Below are 9,453 nucleotides of genomic sequence, written 5' to 3'. Positions count from 1 at the left end.
TAAATAAATAAATATATATATATATATATATATATATATATATATATATATATATATATATATAGTAGCATGTATGTACGTATATGTATATATTACCTGAAAGGTGTAATAAAAATAATTGCTCTTTATGTATTACAACAGCCTGCACTGATGTTTTGCTACACACACTTGCAGATCCACAAACTGACATGTAATTAGTAATCCCGAGCACTTCTATTTACCAGTTAGGACAGCATGTGTGATATTCTATTAATTACAATTACTGCACCTTTAATATAATAAATCTGAATATAGATTAATTAGAATCTCAAATCCTCACAGTGTGAATGTGATTGGACCAAATTGAAAATGTCTGGGGTGCTTTCCCGTGATTCCTTTTTAATATTATTTAATGATCACCATGCTGTATCAGTACATTTACAGCCCAATGTACAAAAAAAAATGTAGCTCAGGAAAGCTGAAAGACAGTGGAAAAGTACCCGACATTTAACTTCTTCCTAATCACTCATGCTCTAGTGTATGTTTTTGAGCTAGCTATAAGTTGGTGGATAATACAGTAGAAAAAAAATACTTAATACACATTGCTGGTCTTATTGGAAGACTTATCAGTGTAATAGTTGCATGATTTAATGTTTTATCAAAATGTAACAACTTGCTCCTCCTCTGAAATGACTTTCCTTTTTGGCTGACATCACCGAGCCCTCAGTATTTATTTATTTATTTATGTATTTATTTATCAGCCTACCACCATCTGTATCCATTCTAGAAAGTAACGCCCACTTTTTATGATCCAATCAACAGAGATGGATGAAATAGTCCCGCCCAATTCTTCTCATTGAACATCCAGTTTCACTCAGAAATATGTCAGATTAAGAAAGTAAAATGTGCACGTTGTGTCCAGGGTTTACTATAGATTAATCAAAAATACAGTAAAAAAACATTGATATTGTTGAAAAAGTATTAGAATTTGTTATTTTTTAAATATGTATTTTAAAATGTAGTTAATTCCTGTGATGGCACAACTGAAGCAAAGCTTTGAGCAACCATTACAAGAAATATTTCTTATTCTTATTGTAATTGCTGAAAACTGTTTTCTGCTTAATATTTTTGTGGAAACGGGTTTTATTTTTTTATTTTTTTCAGGATTATTTGATGATTAAACGGTTCAAAAGAACACTATTTATTAACAGAATTTCAAATTATAAGTAGAATATTTGTAACAATATCAATGATTTTACTGTCACTTTTAATCATTGCGAGTCAAAAATAAGGCATAAGAAAATAAATAAATAAAATAAAATGAAAAAAATTTGAAAATAAAATAAAATGTGCATATTTTATGAAAAATACGCATTAACGAGCATATTTCGATTGAAGTCAAGGTAGCCTGTGCTGAGATATGATTTATGGTTGGCCTTACTTCTCTCTCAATCTCACGCTCTCTCTTCTCTACCTTTACATGATGCCTCATTATGTCTCCCGTAGGGTCATCGTTATTTTTCCTCGTTGTGGGACCCTGTTCAGACACAGATAGATTTACCATTCGAAGAAGACAAATGGACCAGGCAACCCTGCTGGTTTCAGCTATCCTGTGTTTTCTCTGCATTCGTTTCCAGTGTGACCGCAGGCCATTGATTTAAAGGCCTTCTACATTTGTGTTTTTTTTTCATTGAGGGTGATACATTCTGACCCTACGGGTTCGAATCAAAGCTGAGTTACACTTCAGAGACTAAAGAACGGGTCCAGGTTATGCTGAACAACAAAGAGCGAAAGAAAGAGAAGGAAAACAAGACAACAGAGGTGATCAAACAAGTTGACCATAGTGCAAGAGACATGTGCTGCTGCATTTGCACTCTCACAATCGCTGTCGGTGTTTTGATCTACTCACAGCAGCAGTTTAAAGATAAAAGGGCTCCAAAGTGGAGTGCGTCAAAACCAGCCTCGGGAGCATGATGGGAAACATATTTATAAATTGTCGGGTCTGGGTTGATGCTGCCGGTAGCAGGCAAAGGATGTGTGGGCAGGGAAGGTGGATTGTGGGATACTGTGCTTCAGAACTCCGTTGTATATTTGTTTGATTCCGTTAACATGGATCAGATATGTGTCTTTTATTCAGAGTTGGTGTTAAAGGGGCCATTTCATGTGATCTTTTCAGATAAAGTTCTGTGCACTTGAAAATGGGCTACTGTAGCTTTAAGAACTCATATGCATATTTTAAACTGAGAAGGAGCTTTATGTATTTAAAATTGTTCCTGCTGAGATCCACTCATGTAGGTCATACAGTTTATGAATATTTACAGTAATTTATTAAAAAAAACACAAAAGGATATCAATTACTATATTGAATGTATATATCTCTACAATAAAATTATAAACTAAAATAGTATTAGTGAAAAAGTAAAAGCTATATTATATTAAAATAGTATCATATAAAAACAATAATATGCATCATATATAAATTATATAATAAATTCAAATATATTAATATATAAATAAAATATATTTAATCCTGAGATCCACTGAAGGTCGTACAGTTTTATGAATATTTTATGAATATTTAATTTATAATAAAACCTAAAAAAAGATATAAATTACTATTATAGTATGTATGTATACGCACACACACACACATATACATGTATGTATGTATGTATGTCTGTGTGTATAATATATATATATATATATAATAGTTGCATGATTTAATGTTTTATCAAAATGTAACAACTTGCTCCTCCTCTGAAATGACTTTCCTTTTTGGCTGACATCACCGAGCCCTCAGTATTTATTTATTTATTTATGTATTTATTTATCAGCCTACCACCATCTGTATCCATTCTAGAAAGTAACGCCCACTTTTTATGATCCAATCAACAGAGATGGATGAAATAGTCCCGCCCAATTCTTCTCATTGAACATCCAGTTTCACTCAGAAATATGTCAGATTAAGAAAGTAAAATGTGCACGTTGTGTCCAGGGTTTACTATAGATTAATCAAAAATACAGTAAAAAAACATTGATATTGTTGAAAAAGTATTAGAATTTGTTATTTTTTAAATATGTATTTTAAAATGTAGTTAATTCCTGTGATGGCACAACTGAAGCAAAGCTTTGAGCAACCATTACAAGAAATATTTCTTATTCTTATTGTAATTGCTGAAAACTGTTTTCTGCTTAATATTTTTGTGGAAACGGGTTTTATTTTTTTATTTTTTTCAGGATTATTTGATGATTAAACGGTTCAAAAGAACACTATTTATTAACAGAATTTCAAATTATAAGTAGAATATTTGTAACAATATCAATGATTTTACTGTCACTTTTAATCATTGCGAGTCAAAAATAAGGCATAAGAAAATAAATAAATAAAATAAAATGAAAAAAATTTGAAAATAAAATAAAATGTGCATATTTTATGAAAAATACGCATTAACGAGCATATTTCGATTGAAGTCAAGGTAGCCTGTGCTGAGATATGATTTATGGTTGGCCTTACTTCTCTCTCAATCTCACGCTCTCTCTTCTCTACCTTTACATGATGCCTCATTATGTCTCCCGTAGGGTCATCGTTATTTTTCCTCGTTGTGGGACCCTGTTCAGACACAGATAGATTTACCATTCGAAGAAGACAAATGGACCAGGCAACCCTGCTGGTTTCAGCTATCCTGTGTTTTCTCTGCATTCGTTTCCAGTGTGACCGCAGGCCATTGATTTAAAGGCCTTCTACATTTGTGTTTTTTTTTCATTGAGGGTGATACATTCTGACCCTACGGGTTCGAATCAAAGCTGAGTTACACTTCAGAGACTAAAGAACGGGTCCAGGTTATGCTGAACAACAAAGAGCGAAAGAAAGAGAAGGAAAACAAGACAACAGAGGTGATCAAACAAGTTGACCATAGTGCAAGAGACATGTGCTGCTGCATTTGCACTCTCACAATCGCTGTCGGTGTTTTGATCTACTCACAGCAGCAGTTTAAAGATAAAAGGGCTCCAAAGTGGAGTGCGTCAAAACCAGCCTCGGGAGCATGATGGGAAACATATTTATAAATTGTCGGGTCTGGGTTGATGCTGCCGGTAGCAGGCAAAGGATGTGTGGGCAGGGAAGGTGGATTGTGGGATACTGTGCTTCAGAACTCCGTTGTATATTTGTTTGATTCCGTTAACATGGATCAGATATGTGTCTTTTATTCAGAGTTGGTGTTAAAGGGGCCATTTCATGTGATCTTTTCAGATAAAGTTCTGTGCACTTGAAAATGGGCTACTGTAGCTTTAAGAACTCATATGCATATTTTAAACTGAGAAGGAGCTTTATGTATTTAAAATTGTTCCTGCTGAGATCCACTCATGTAGGTCATACAGTTTATGAATATTTACAGTAATTTATTAAAAAAAACACAAAAGGATATCAATTACTATATTGAATGTATATATCTCTACAATAAAATTATAAACTAAAATAGTATTAGTGAAAAAGTAAAAGCTATATTATATTAAAATAGTATCATATAAAAACAATAATATGCATCATATATAAATTATATAATAAATTCAAATATATTAATATATAAATAAAATATATTTAATCCTGAGATCCACTGAAGGTCGTACAGTTTTATGAATATTTTATGAATATTTAATTTATAATAAAACCTAAAAAAAGATATAAATTACTATTATAGTATGTATGTATACGCACACACACACACATATACATGTATGTATGTATGTATGTCTGTGTGTATAATATATATATATATATAGACAAAATGTGAGTGAGTAAATAATGACAGAAATTAAATTTTTTGGGTGAACTATCCCTTTAATGACAGTCGGCAGCATGTTTAGTAGCTACTGTCCCTTTAAGAGCTGCACCCGTTACTCTCTCAACTATTTACTTTCATTTTAGACATAACCAACTGTGTTTATATGTAAACCTTGCAATCAAGGTTTTTGACAGTATTAGACGCAAAATCAATCAGACGCGTAAGACAACTTAGTCCAATAATCAGGCGCTTTTTATTTATTTTTTACGTTATATTGAGACGGAGGGAGGCGCCAGAACTGCAGCTGATAGAATGTGCACTGTAGCATGATACAACGATATTTCTTCAAAAGTAGATCGTGGAGACATTTTAATTGCTGTGTTATGAACATGCAAAACTATATTATATTAAAATACTATCATATATAAAAATATACATAATATAAACAAAATGTATATAAATATATTATTAATGTATTATATTTATATACATCTAAAAATATATAATAAAATATATAATATATGTAAAAATATATATTTTGATATTTAAAAAAATATATTAACAAGTGTATATATGTACGTTCTTAATATTTTTATTATATTTTGTACATACAAATGTCCCCATTTTCCCTTAAATATATTAACTTTAATGTTACTTTTTTAGTTGTGTATGTGTGTGTGTGTGTGTATTGCCTTTTAATTGATCATATGGCTTTTTGGGTGTTTCAATTTTGTCCGCAACATCCTTGTCTAATGTATGCACGTTTGAATATGTATGTCAGCTATACTAATTATAGCTAGCATATATTTTCCTCCTGCCTGGATGAAATGTGTCTACTTCACATGAGGTGGGAAAAGTAAAAACTCGATCTAGAACACTGTCAAGGGAGAGCGGGATTGCTGATTGGACTGTGGCACTCATGATAGCAATGATGAGTCTAAGCATTAAGGGGCTTGACTATGGACTCACTTTTTTAGTATCAAAGCTGCAAGAATATTTGAAGTCTGGAGTCGATCAAACAAACGCAACCAACAAGAGTTACCCATAAAAACAGACTCAAGCAGCTTTGTTTATATGCATGCTTATGGTATCACATCAGTTTGCTTAGAGGATCTGGACAGTTCTTGGAAAAAGGCATGAAATCGAAGTCTCTAACTGACTAAAATCAGATCTGTTTTGCAGCTCTCACCTATTTAGAGAGAAAGAGATAGTTTGATTGAAACATTTAGAGTTTAGAGTCTGAAATATTATCTCAAATCTCATTTTAGTTGCTGGTACCTTGTAAAAATAACTTTATTTCCAGTCAGACTTCTAAACTCCAATGCACCCTGGATCATAGATATGATATCATACCATCCAATCAGATCAAAGCTTACCGGTTTGAAAAAGTCCCTGCTGGTTTTATGTTTAATTTGCATTAGATGTTCAATGAACGGTTGTTGTTTGGTTTAATTAATATGAGGAACCGCTCTCTGAAGACCGCTCATGGGAGATTCAGTCCGTGTAACTCAAGGCCTTGTAATGCTTGTGCGCATTTGTGTATCACGCGTCTCTTTCTCTCCATATTATTAGTCTCTCTCTGTATTATATAAGACTTCCTGAAAAGCATCTAGTGTAGCTCATGACACGCCTCCTCATTTTCTGGGACAGGAAGAGCGGAGCATTAGTGCAGATGAGAACATATTGTACTGCAATTTAGACAGAAAAAAGCCCACATATATTTGGAGAAGTGTATGCATTATGTTTAGTTTCCTTTATATTTGTTTGCATAATTATAGTCATAGCAGTTGTGAATGTGTGTGGGGTCAGATTCATGCTCACGCTCGACTGCCTGGAATTTATATTGATCTAAGAATGTTAAATATAATAATTATATTGATCATATTGATATGCAGCCAGTTTGAGTTTGTTTGACCATGCACTGCTGCTGGGTCTAAAACTACAGTAATTCATTTTGAGTGATTACATTTGATGAAAATTATGGTTTCTGGCCATTTTAAAGTGATGGAAACTACCAGCTTGAATAGAAGCCATAGTTCGCCTGAAAATACAATTCTGTCATTTTTTTGGACAAACATATCAAAGGCACAAAAGCTCAAGAGAATCTGAATTTTTAAACTGGTGTGACATGTTTGTTTGTGAGACACGTGAGAAATATCAGCATTTGGTATTTTGAATTGATATTAGCATTTTGGTAACAAAATGTGGTATGTGACATTTTTTTTTTTATTAGCATGCAGAAATAAATGCTTAAGAATTAAAGTTGAGCAGAGACTGACTGCAAATTCCAAATCTTACTATTAAGTTGTTTTTTTTTGCTCCTTTTAATCATACTTTTAAGGTGCTTTTCATGGACTGAAAAAAAAATCTAAAACATTTTGTGCTTGTATCATATGTATGGTGATTTTCCAATGTAGTAGTTAGTAAAATGTGAGTCAGTTAATTGGTTAGAGTTAGTGAAAATGAGTCAAAAAGTGAGTAACATATTTAGTAAAATGTATTTTATTGGTAAATTTATGTCTGCAGGTCTGCACCAATATCAATATTTTTCTTTCAAATAAAATATAAAAAAAATCTAATAAAACGTATTTTCTAATTTTTTAATTGATGGCTGTAGTATATTATATATTTATGTTTATGTAACTATAATTAAAATGCTTGTCTTTATTCAGGAGCTCCAAAAAGGGCACACAAATAAAAATAAAATAAAATGGGAAAATTAATTTTTAAACTGGTGTGACATATTTGGTGTCAATGACAATACCAAATAGCATTTTTTTTGTTTTTTTTTGCAAGCACAAACTTTTAAGAATTGAAGGTGATTTGATAGATAGATAGATAGATAGATAGATTTGTAAATGAGAATTAACCATCCGGTCAGCATATTCTGTTTCCCAAAATATCTCTTTGCAAACTATACAGAAAAAACACACACACACACACTTACCAAATCCACTTACCAAAACCACATAAGGATCAAACAGAAATGCTTCTGCTCGTTTAGCAGTGGTGGCGTCTGAGTCATCTCCTCTGCTCAGGAAACTATTCTAGCCGGTCATTATGAACGAGTCCAAGTGGGGATTTCTCACATTGATGTTTATATTAAGCACATCTATTATTTGGAACCACTTGAAGTTAGTCAGTAGAAAACAGGTTGGCTTCTAATAGGTTTGCAAACAAAAGCTTTGTCTTTCCGCGGTTCCCTTTTTGAGCATTTGGAGCCGGAGAAAGCGACAGGATCTAAGTGGTTTGTAATTGTAACGTGACTGTTCTTCTCTTTTGTGTGCGCAGGGCGAAGCCAGCTAGAGAAACCAAGCGTGAAGATGTCCAGAAACTGCTGGCACTGTGGAAGACTTGGCAGGTGAGTGTACAGGAACAGGTTGTGAGGAACACACTTTGGCTGATTGGAGATCAGGCACCGAGCCCCGTCTGAAGATGGGATTGAATGTGACATACACAAGCTGATGTAAGAACCGTCTCGTTGGAGAGGAAGATAGATGAGATCAAACAGGACTGAATTACAATTACTCCATGTGTCTTAATTCTCAAGCTAGTCGTTATATATTATAGTTCAACCATCTCAAACATTTGCTCCAGCATATTTTGATTCAAAATAAACTTTTTGTACTCGGCTCTGATTTTTGTTTTAACAATTATGTGCTGAAATCATCAGAAATAGACTAGTTATGATTGTAGTTTGTGAAGCTCCTCCGTTTTCTTCAGCGTAATTTCAGACTGTAATCAGCAGTGAAATTGCTCGTATCATGTGGAATTGTTTTTGTGAAATATTTATGCAGATTTTCTGACGCAATAGTTTGTAGGGCTTGCAGAACAGAGCAAATCAACAACACATGACAAAAAAGTTGTGTGAGTGAGTAAAATATTTTTGAAAACACACTCAAACAGTTTAGATCTCTTTTAATGGTAGACCAACTTTGGGTCAAATATGGACTAACCCATCTTTTGGGTTAAAAATGTAATGTACAAATTTAACCAAATGGCTGGCTTAGCCCATATGTGACCCAAAGTTGGGTTGAAACAACCCAGCATTTTTTAGAGTGTAACTGTACACATGACATTTTGCATTCATGTTAAAGATCCACTGAAGTGCCTTGAAATGAAATTGTGACTTATTTCGCCCCAATGGAAAGCATATTTACACTGTCTGAATCGTTCCCTACCCCCTATATAGTGTACTACTTGCCATTCACCACACAGAAAATATTAACTCCGTGAACAAGTGACTGATTTCAGCCGCAGCCTCAGCAGCTATTTATAGTGTAGGGGGCGGGACACGTCGGATTCTAAATGGCATTTGATTGGACAGAAGGTTTGACGAGAAGCTGAAGTGCAGAATGATGTCATCGAAATTGTTGATCCATATTGGAGTGAGAATCTGTACGTTTTTAATGCTTATATCTTCTGAATGCAAATTTTTGTCATTGTTTTGGAGCACACCAACTTTATAGATAATTTTAAGGCTAGCATATTCATAAAAAAAATATATATTTTTTTTATTTTATTTTCTTTGAAAAATAATATATATATTTTTTTTCAAACACATGGTTTATATTTCTTAAATATTTTGATGATAGTATATACTGCGGTTTGGAGTCAGTAAGAAGTCTTTGAAAGAAATGAACACTTTTATTCAACAAGGATGTATTAAATTGATCAAAAATGACAGTAAAGC

General features: G+C 33.0%; 1 protein-coding gene across 3 annotated transcripts in view; it reads left to right on the top strand.

Moving 5' to 3' along the window:
- Positions 1–9,453, top strand: part of lrrc4ca (leucine rich repeat containing 4C, genome duplicate a) — a 93,018-nt gene that overhangs the window by 60,263 nt on the left and 23,302 nt on the right. For 2 of the 3 annotated variants that reach the window (XM_016267463.1, XM_016267462.1), the window contains one exon: positions 8,052–8,121. The gene's annotated coding sequence lies outside the window, so the exon portion shown is untranslated. Of the gene's footprint in view, positions 1–8,051; positions 8,387–9,453 lie in introns of those variants that run through there. The other variant, XR_001608863.1, reaches the window with a different exon arrangement.

The sequence above is a fragment of the Sinocyclocheilus grahami genome, unplaced genomic scaffold (genome assembly GCF_001515645.1).
Source record: "Sinocyclocheilus grahami isolate Dianchi unplaced genomic scaffold, SAMN03320097.WGS_v1.1 scaffold38.1, whole genome shotgun sequence".
Taxonomy (NCBI): Eukaryota; Metazoa; Chordata; class Actinopteri; order Cypriniformes; family Cyprinidae; genus Sinocyclocheilus; species Sinocyclocheilus grahami.
The sequence above is the reverse complement of the archived record's forward strand: the minus strand, read 5'-3'. Positions and strand labels throughout refer to the sequence as shown.